The sequence below is a fragment of the Nipponia nippon genome, unplaced genomic scaffold (assembly GCF_047370975.1).
Source record: "Nipponia nippon isolate SJK-2023a ecotype South Korea unplaced genomic scaffold, ASM4737097v1 scaffold_58, whole genome shotgun sequence".
Classification (NCBI taxonomy): Eukaryota; Metazoa; Chordata; class Aves; order Pelecaniformes; family Threskiornithidae; genus Nipponia; species Nipponia nippon.
The window spans coordinates 389,094-399,817 of NW_028262378.1; the positions used below are offsets into that span (position 1 = coordinate 389,094).

Below are 10,724 nucleotides of genomic sequence, written 5' to 3' on the forward strand. Positions count from 1 at the left end.
GTTTGATAGCATGATCGTACTCCGGGGGAAGGCTCTAGAAAAGGGCCCCCGGGGCTCTGTGCAGGGCTTTCCGTTGTCCCTGCCTCGCAGGACAGCAAGAGCAGGAGAACCCCGCTGCCAGCGCCAGGCGGGTCCCCAGAAATGGCGGCTGTCCCTGAGCCTGCACAGCGTCCAGAAGGAGTGGCATACAGGAAGGGTAAGGCTATTGCCACTTCTACCACAGGAGCCACCAGAGCTGTGCATTGACTTCAGGTGCTGTAGACTGGCCTCTTCTGCTACGTCAACAAACACAGCTTTCACTACTCCACAGCTACGTGCAGTGCAAATCCGTTTTGTTGCAGGAAGATGCAAAGAGAGCAAGTCTTCATGGCTACAGTGCAGTATCAACCACCAAGAAAGCACAATTTAGCCTGAAGACAGTAAAGCTCAATTTTAAAATGCCACCTTAGTCCCTTCAACTTCACTGTTTCTTTGGCAACTTGTCCAGGATGCAAAAGACTTGCACTGCAATCCGACATACAGGACTATTTAACCAACACTTCTAGCCAGATGGCCTAGCAAAATTTTGCACATACCTCTAGCTCTAAGCAAGGATAGTGACCGCATGTCAGGAAAAATCATACCTAAAAGCTGCTCAACTCAGCCTCTAGGAACTGGACTCAATGCCATTACTCCAGGAAAGATACCAACAGCATTACTAACAGAGAGCTCTTCAGACTCCTGCCCGAGTGATTTTGGGGGATAGAAAACATCAGCTACCCTGACTGTTTTCTTCACAAATTTTTCTTTTATTGTTTTTTAAAGAACCATTTCACATTATTCCGCAGGTGTCCATTAGCATCATTCCTCCTCTCAAGGTCCTTCACCAATTTAATTGTCAAATACTCACAGCTGCTTAAACGTCAAAGGGATAAGGAAGCTGTCAAGTTTCAGCTTAAGAGGACTTAAAAAAACCCTGGAGTTTATTTGAGAAGGAAGCATCACTACAGGATACTTCTTTTCAGTGGAGTTTGTCAATGAATCAGCCAGTGTCTCATCAGGCATACATGCACATGGTTATGCTTTTACGAACACAGCATAGTTGCCTGGCAAAATAAGTCTTTCCTTGGGTTACTTATTTATATTTTACCAGCAGCAGGACAGTGTTTTCAAACCTGAGGAAAAACGCTGCCCCTTTTCCAAAGGTACATTCAAAGCGGTGGTAGACTGAAGAAAGGCTTCACCTTTGGGAAAGTAAAGCAGCAGGCGAGCCTGAGGTCGCCGAGCTCCAAACAAGTACTGCAGGCAGAAGGTAAGAAAGATGACAGGCATTTTACCCACAAATGCACCAGGCTCTAACCCTGTGCCAAAGCGTGTACGCTGGGTTTCAGGTATTTTCATTTGCAGACAAACTGTTCAACTCAACTGCTTCATCAGGTAAAGCGGAAAGATCAACTGCAGAGCTCTAGAAGACCACTTTGCGTAGCAACGCTATTGACATTCACGGCAAGGGATTCAAAACACTTATGTACCCAGAGGGGCCCAAACAATAGCACTTCAATTTCACAGTTGTAGGAACAAATACCCAGGTATTTAAGGACACGAGAAGGAATCATTCAGCTGCACAGAACTGTCCTCCAAACATAAGGGATATGTTGGTTTTGGTATTTGTTTGAACGCCCAAGGCAAAAGTAAGGAACAGTCCCAACTTTAACAATCATGGTTTCTCAGGGGGTTTTGATAACATTTTCAAAAACCAGGAGGCCAAAACGGATTTAAAACCAAAAGCTAAGTGATACAAGGTGAAAATGGCAAAAAATACGCTCCAAACCATTTTTATTGCAAGAAACAAAAAGCACACGACACCCTATACAAACATCCATATTGCTAGCTAGAGACAGACAGATGTAGAACAGGGCACCACGTTCAGTTGGGCAAACCTCGCACCTACGTGATCTCAAAATGATCATACATTATCTGTACAACTCAAAGTCATTCAGGAAATGTTCCAGCAGATTCAAGATGAAACACAATGCACTCCTAGGCACAAATACCAGTGTTCCCATTAGAACTGTGCGAACGATGGCATTGCTCAGTTTTTACTATCCATTCTATTCACAACATATGCTGTCTTTTACTGGGAAATACATAAAGGTAATGTTTGGAAAAGTAATACGAGGTTACATTGTTTAGAATGAAGTGCAGTGTCTAGCAAAAAGTCTGCGTTTTTACATACTGCGTTTGATGCTCAGCTCACTGGCTCAGTTGGACTTCTGGAAGAAGAAATACAGGGGATCAGAACTTAAAACAGAGCACTTGTACCCAACATAAAGCGGTGAAAACAGATTCTAAAACCTGAACATCCAAACATGATGTTCTGATAGTCTAGTGAATGTGGACATTTATTCGTACACAGAAACTGTTCTCTCTTGGTACATGCAGTGCAGCTAAAAAGAAGCCCAACAATCACATTTCTACTTTGTCACAAATCACTCTAGGACTTACAGAGACAGAACACAACAGTGCAAGAGGAAGCCCTCAGGTATTTTGTCTCTGCTACATCAGTATCAAAAAGATGAAGTCTGTCCTACAGTTTTGTGTTCTTCAATCATCAGCCATCAAAACACAAAGGTCACTTTAGCCAATCTCTACACCCCTAGTACTGCAAATAGGTACCCGATAGAGTACTTGAGTGTCGGAGAAAGAACAGTCATAGCCTAGACACGTCCAAGTGCAAGTCTACTTCAGTGAAAAAAATCAAGAAATAACAGAAATGTCAGCAGCAGAGTCTTTAGGACAGTGGTTCTTTGTGGGAGCCCAAGCCCTGTGTTCAGATATCTACCACACTTGGCCAGGAAAGGGCCAAAATACTACATTGTTCCATATGCTGTATTGACTAAAAATAGCAGTAGATATCTCACCTGACAGCAGTTCCGAGGAGTTTGTGCGATTTAGGAGCCCCGTGACAAACTAAAAAAAAAAAAAAGTCTTAATTGCCAGAACTTGCTTGAAGATAATCTTGAAAATGCTACAATATTCTAGGCAACATTTATTACGTTTGAAAACTTGCTGAGATTCCACACGCTCATTCATCTGTCCCTGCATGCTGCTCATCCTGACTCAGACATGCAAGCATTGACGTAGTTAGCAACCAATTCATACATCACCCAAAGTGTCCCATGAGCAGAGGCAATTCAAAGGCTGCTCTGGAATTTCTGTACAAATAGAAAGGCACGTGCTCCCTGCCACTGCTAGAACACCACCGGGCTGGCAATTACAGCCACGCACCTCCGGCAGATGAGGAAGTACAAGGAAATACTTTAGATTACCACACAAGGATTGCTTCATCCATTTCCCTTGAAGAACATGCTACAAGGCGAGTAACGCATTGCTGAAGGCCTCTCCACCCTGACAGCATACATTCATCATTCCCAAACAGGAACCACTCTACCAGTTCTTTCTGCAACGTTTCCCACTGAAGGGATAGAAAGCTAAGCTGCCCGGTTCATTTTCTACGGGAGAACAGCAGTGCCATTCTTTCCTTATCCCCACACACGGGTATTGCCTTGAGCTTTGATGCCAGCAGCATCTCTCCTCTCCTTTCAGGGCAGCATTACAATACCAGGAGAGGGTGCCATCCAGCCAGAAACGCAGGATGCATTGACAAGACAGCGCTAAGCATACGCATTGAAATTAACCCCCAAAACAAGGCCATGTTTATAAGCACAACGCTGAGACATCCAGAATTCCTAGAAGAAGGCTGGAAAACATGACCAGTCAAACAATGCCAATGTAGCTGAGAGAGAACTGGACTGCATGGATACCTAACTGACAGCATTAATCCTCCAGTCAGGACTGCATTTGAATAGCTGTCATTCTAATCAGGACACCCAATTCCCTGTCCTCCATAAATCTCAGCAATACAGAATACAGAGTTAAAACCTGGAGCACAGAGATCAGCTTAGGGTAAAAACAGACTTAGAAAGGGAACTAGCAACATTTGGTAACATGTGAAACCGCTTCCTGACTTTCAAGTTTGGAAAGGATTAACTCTTCCTTCATCGTACTGACACAAAAGGAAACACGCTTTAGGATAGTGTTGGTTTTATCTTGCCTGAAATGGACATTGTCTTTAGGAAACTAGCAGGAATCCCTGAGGAGTGGAACTTCTTGTTTGCATGGTTCGCCAGCTGGCAACCCTTGGTCTCTCCTCTAGAGCTAGCATGCAAAAGACCCCGATTTGGGGCGTAGGAATACCTGCCATATCCCGCCCCCCACTTCCCCAAATGCAAGAAAGAGTCAAACGGATACATTAAAATCTACACCAGGACAACGACAATTAACAGCAGCTTTAACAAGAAAGATACAATCGGAATGCCTCTGTAAACTAACAGCCGTTAAAACAGTTAACACATGGAAACCCCTGAGAAAGAATACAATGCTTGTTGGAGCCTTACACAACCTATGTTTTGCTGGGAGCTTTAACTCCTCCAACAGGGATTCTTCTAACAACGACCGATGAGTGCTTAGGAATCAGGGCATTATCAGCGGTGTATTCTGAAAACAACATAAATACAGAAAAAACATTAGTCAATTCGTAAGAACGTATATTGATATCTAATTACACAGCACTTCAGAGAACCCCTTTGAGCTAAAAAAGCCAAATTTGATATCGAACATCGCGCTTCTATCGTACAGTTCAAGAAACCTGCAGGTGTGATATCAAACACAAGCAGCAAGAACGGTTTCATTTTCAACGGCTCCTTTTCCGTCTTGCCTCCCACCGTATCACTCAGGGTGGGCTTCTTGTCATTCTACACTGAGCCCAGCTTCTCAGCAGGAGGACTACACTGCTGTCCCCACGCTTACCTAGTGTAGGATATGGAAAAGAAATTAGAATGAGCAAACAGGAACTCCAACGCCAGCCTACAGCTCTGAAGGTAGAGACCAGCCCACACTTCCATCCTGGATCTACCTTCTCTAGGATGTGTCCAGGAAGCCAAATCATCATTACCTCTAAGAGAGATTGGAACTGGGGGGAAGCAGGGAGAAAGAAAAGTTCCCGAGAGTCCCTCTCCCTGGCCCGCTGATTACAGCCAGAGCCCAGCCTGGAAACGGCGAACGTCCAGGGATTCCTCCCACACCAAAGGGGCCAGGACCAAAAGCTCTTGCTGCGCTTCAAGTATCCAGGCAACCCCATTCACAGCCCCACAAACGCTGGCGCTCTCTCTTTCTGGCGCCTCCGCACGAATGCATTAGCCCTAGAGCACCTTTCAGCAGCACAGGACAGAGAATGTGCATTGTTGAATAACAGCTGCTGGGGTTTTATGTCAGTCAAGACCAGAAAAATGAAACGGATAGAAACAAGAGAAAGACTCATTTAAAAATACTACATGAAGTAAGGCAGGGATCTCTCCTGAATCTGTTTGGGTGGCTAACCTCTTGGCTCCCAGACTTAGGGAGAGGCCTGTGAACTAGAAGGATTTGGGTTGTTGTAGTCACTCTCTTGTTTGGCTTTGTAATTATCTATCTGTGCGTTTCCAGTCTTCTACTACCTTATATGCTCCACATACGACTTAAAGAAGGAAGGGTATAGTGTGACCCTGATGGTCAAAAGAAAAGGAGGGACTGCTAGGAACATCTCATTGCTAGGAAAAACTATCATAGCAATTAGTCTTGAGAGTAGGAAATTGTATGACATTTCTTAAGATCCATCCAGATTACGTTGGATATTGCTCAGTCATGGTTCAGTCAGCATGACTGAAGGACCCCAGCTCATTGCAAGGAGGAGAAGGACAGCCCCCACCCTGAAGAAGCAAGGATACCCCTGGACTACCCAGATCATGCCAGCATCCCAGCCCCTCCGACACCTCTGGGGAACCCTCCCCTTATCTGCCATCAGAGATACGGAACTGCAGCAAGACCGACGGCAGGGACGTCTGGATCAAGAGCAGCAGTTGCCCCCCTGCCACGGCAGAGAGGGGGAGGACAAAAACGACCTAAAAGCGCCCCAATCCCCCCATCCCCACCACCGGTGTGGGATGGGGCAGCACACACGTGTCGGCATTGCAGGGACACCAGTGCCAGCCCCATCCCTTCCCCTTGCACAGGAAATTCACCTCCCCCCAAAAATCATGCTTGGGATGGGAAATCGTGGGGATGGGAGACCCTCGGGTTAGGAAACCATGACGGGGGCTGAGAAATCCTCATTGGCATGGCAAACCATCATGCGGTTTAAAAGCCATTGTGCGGGTGGGAACCCATCCTTCGGGACAGGAAAGCCTGGGCAGGATGGGCAATCCTTGAGATGGGAAGCTGCTGTGGTAGGAAAAATCAACCCAGCGCAAGGCTGGCTGCAGCAGGTGCTGGCGGAATGAGCGCCGTGGAGACGAGGGCTGCTTGCCCCCAACAAACCCCACCCGGACCAAGCGCCATGGCAGGTACAGCAGCAGGCTCCCGCTCCTCCCGCCCTCCAGGTAGCCTCTCAGCATGCTCTGCCCACCAATCTCTCACCCCATTGCTCCTCTGCACTTCCCCCAACAGAGAGGTTCCCTCTCCGGCTGCCGATGGCATTGGAGGTGCCCAGCGTGAGCATCACCACCCCGGCCATGCCGCCACCGGTCACTGCTGGCGTGCTGCCCTCCTCTGGCCCGGGGCTGCCGCTGTCCCGCGCGCCTGCTCAGGTGCCCACCGTCACCTCCCAGCCGGCCCAGGCCACTGTCTGGCAGGGGGTGCCGGGGCCCCTGGGGGCCCCAGGCCAGGTGGTGCAGCTCCCCGGCGTGGTGCTGCTTCCCCCCGTGGTGCAGCTCCCCCCCATGGCGCAGCTCCCCCCTGTCGTCCAGCTCCCTTCTGGGGTGCAGCTCCCTCCTGGGGTGCAGCTCCCCCAAGGGGGGCAGCTCCCCCAAGGGGGGCAGCTTCACCCTGTGGTGCAGCTCCCCCCGATGGTGCAGCTTGCCCCTGTTGTGCAGCTTCCCCCTTTCGTGCAGCTCCCCTGCGGTGTGCAGCTCCCCACCGTGGCCGCTCCTTGTCCCCCTGCTTATGGCTGGGGACAGCAGGTGGTGATGGGGACACTGGTGCCCCACCAGCCGATGGGCCTGGGGCTGGGGGCCAGGGGCCAGGGGGAGACCCTGAACCCCACAGGCCCCCCTGTGCTCCTCACCCTGCCGGCAGCGCCCAGAAGCCATCGGAGGCCTCCAGCAAGGACGGGGCGGCCATCGAGGACAGTGTCCCTGCTGCCAGCCCCCGCCAGACCGCCCTGCCTCTGCCGACTGGCAGAACCACAACGAAGCCCAAAGGTGAGGTTTGGGGGGTGGCAGAGCCCATGGTCGGGTGGCCAAGCTTAGCAAAGCTGGCATCACCCTGGGGTTCGATTGCTTTTGTTTCCTTTTTCAGCAGCGGTGACCACCCCGGGGGCCCCGGGGAAGCCCGCGGATCTGCCCCAGCAGGGGCCAGACGCCTTCACCGAGGCCTTTCCTGAGCAGGCAGAGGACACCACCGCCAGCCATGTGCTCGCCTGGCTTGACATCACGGACAGCGAGGACACCGTCCCCAATGTCCCCGACTTGAGCACCTACCTCAACAAGTTCCCTGATTTCTTGGCGTACAGGGCATACGGCGGCAGCCCCAAAGAGACAGAGGCAGTGGCGGGGCTGGGGGATGGTGATGTCATTGTCGACAATGTCCCCGACGCTACCAACTTCCTCAGCCACCTCCCTGACTTCTCCGAGTACGTGGCAGAGGGCAGCTGCCCCAGTGAACGAGTGGCGGTGGCGGGGCTGGGGGACAGTGAGGACACTGTCCCTGATGGCCTTGATTTCCCCAACAGCCTCGCCAGCACTGCTTCCCTCAGTGAGCTCCACAACTCCTCAGACCACGTGGCAGACGGCGACTGCCCCCAGGACCAAACCGTGGTGGCGCGGCTAGGGGACAGCGAGGACATCATCTTGACCACCAACGTCCCCAACTTGACCGCCGACGTCCTCAATGAGCTCCCTGACCTCTCCGAGTACGTGGCAGAGGGTGGCTGCCCCAATGAACGAGCGGTGACGGCGGGGCTGGGGGATGGTGAGGACACCGTCCCCAATGTCCCCGTCATCCCCAGCTTCACCACCTCCCTCAACAAGCTCCCCCACCTCTTGGAGTACAGGGCAGAGGGCGGCTGCAACAAGGAGCAAGTGGCAGCGGTGATGCTGGGGGAAGGCGAAAACACCTTCCCTGATGTCCCCGACAGCCTTGCCAGCACCGCCTCCTTCAGCGAAGTCCCCGACTTCTGGCACAGTGGGCTGGAGTGCGACTGCCCCAAGGACCACCTGGCAGCGGCAATGCTGGGGGACGCCGACCCCTTCTGGGGGGGGCCGGCCTCCCCCTTGCAGGACCCCGAGGGGAAGCAGGGCACGGTGGCGGCAGACCTCCCCACCTGGCTGCCACTCAGCCCCTCGGAGACTTCTGAGGAGAGCTCTCCGGAGACTTCAGAGGACAGTCCTGTGGAGAGTCCCCGCAAGGATCCCCTGAAGGCTCTTGCGGAGACTCCCCTGCTGAGCCCCCTGCAGATCCCACTGCTGAGTCCCCTGGCCAGCCCCCCCGACTGTCCCCCGGCGTCACCCGCCCCGCACGGCCCAACTGGTGCAGGAGGCGCTGCGGAGGCAGCCCCGGGTGCTTTTGACCCGCTTGCTGCTGCCGCCGGCTGCCGCCTCCTGCCAGATGGTACCCAGATCGGGAGAGATGGGCGGCAAGAAGGCCAAGCGGCCCGCACCAGCCAGCGCCCCCAAGACACAAGAGACCTCCCTGCGCAACAGCATCCCACCAAAGAAAAAGAAGAAGAGGGTGGTTGTGCCAGGTGCCCAAAAACTCAAAAACGCTGTCGAAGGGGAAGGTGGGTGGGCACGGCACGGTGTGTGTGGCAGCGGGCAGCAGGCAGGACACAGCAAGCGGAGAGCATCCAACAGCAACAACGTGCCTGCCAAGCCATCTAGAAGCCAGAGGGATGCCAGGGGTAAAGGCCCTTCGCGCACCAGAGGGGACAGTTTTCATGCAGCCCGTCTACTGAAACCCCGCAGCATGGAGGCCCTAAACTTCTGGCCTGGGGCTCTGGCCCCGAGCCCTGCCCCGGCCCGGGGACCCTTGCCTGCCCCAGTCCCCCGGCCCCATGCTCTTCAAGCTACGGCTCCCCGCTGCCCGGGGGCTGCGATACGTTCAATGGAACGGGTGACACAGTGCTGCCAGCTGCTGGCGCCACTGGTGTCATGGCCAGGCTGCGCCCCACAGCTCCCGGCAGCAGTGGGCCGCACGCCGCTGCAGCCCCCGGGGCAGCCCCCAGGAGCCCCTGGGCCGGGAGGAAGCTGCAGAGCGGTGGGGGCAGGGGCAAGACAGGGCAGACGCCCTCACCGCTCTGGTCTGTGGGAGCCCTCTCTGCCCACCATCACGCTGCTGGCCCCGGGCCCACCCAGCGCCACTTCCACTTCTGCTGCCTTCACACCAAGCCCCTGCCTGGCACAGGCTGCAGCCGCGGCGCCACCTCGCCGTTCCTAAAGGAACAACCGCCCCCAAACCAGCATCCCCACCCCGGCCTGGTACCCACACCCCTGCTACCGCCAGCTCTGCCCCGGCCTGCTGCTGACAGCCCCACCGCCGGCATCCCCACCGCGGGCTGCAACCAGCATCCCCAGGAACAGCATCCCCACCGCGGGCTGCAACCAGCGTCCCCAGGAACAGCATCCCCACCGCGGGCTGCAACCAGCGTCCCCAGGAACAGCATCCCCACCGCGGGCTGCAACCAGCATCCCCAGGATCAGCATCCCCATCGCAGGCTGCAACCGGCGTCCCCAGGAACAGCATCCCCACCGCGGTGTTGAGGAAGCCCCGCTACGACTTGAGGGAGCACGTGCTGACCTCCATCCCGCGTTTCCACCTGCTGGGGCAAGGACTGAAGGTGGTCATCTGAAAGCTACTGAAATACCCAGTAGTTCAGCTCATTGCAATTGTTTCAGACAAGGCTTTTGGCTAGAACACAGTCAAGAAAATTGAAAACCAGAACTAACCTGCACTCCCTCCTTGACTGGCACCTCTTTCTTCATCACTCCTTTGCATTTCTATAGTTCCTGCGCAGTACATATCAAGAGTTTCCTCATGAAAAGAAGCAAGAAAGATCAGTCACAACTATGCAGAAAACCTGCCATTCACATACACAGTGCCCACACAGGAGCATTATCAAGGCCCTGCCTAGACACAAAAGATTAAATTAAGGCACCGGGGAGGAGAGAGCAGGAACAGCACTCTGGCACCCACGAGGAGTGACAACAATTTCTGCTCTGAACTGGGGCTTAGTCAAAGGGCAAGCACAGTACTGGTCCAGACACGAAACTGAGCGTATCGCTTAATCCCAGGTGCCACATGCACCATACCTTCTTCCATCGCCTCCTGCTGACGAATGGTTTCCCAGGCTCTTCCATCTCATCGCAGCTGCACGCTGGCTCCGGGCTGACTGGGGGAACGTCTCAGGAGTTTAACTTTGCTTCGGGCTTGCTACGAGCACGAGGCTTCATCTCTTTGGCTTGGCCCCCAGCAGAAGCTGGGCAAGTGGCAGGTTTGCAAGTGCCTTGATGAAACGGAGCTTGGACACCTACCAGGCATTAAAAACCAACCAAAGAAAAAGCCAGAGAAACTGCGTTAGAGAGCAGCAGAAAGAAACAACGGGGCTCAGCACTCTTTAACACACAGGGTTTGGAATTTGGGAGACTGGAGTTCCC

At 53.3% G+C, this 10,724-nt stretch overlaps 1 long non-coding RNA gene across 1 annotated transcript; it reads right to left on the reverse strand.

Annotated features, from left to right (window-relative positions):
* Window positions 1–1,798: 1,798 nt before the first annotated feature.
* Window positions 1,799–10,507, reverse strand: LOC148051683 (uncharacterized). Its single transcript, XR_015699468.1, has 5 exons — window positions 10,380–10,507; window positions 10,017–10,101; window positions 4,442–4,536; window positions 2,901–2,949; window positions 1,799–2,252 (listed from the first exon to the last, which is right to left on the reverse strand). It is a non-coding gene; the product is annotated as an uncharacterized LOC148051683 (long non-coding RNA).
* Window positions 10,508–10,724: the final 217 nt, after the last annotated feature.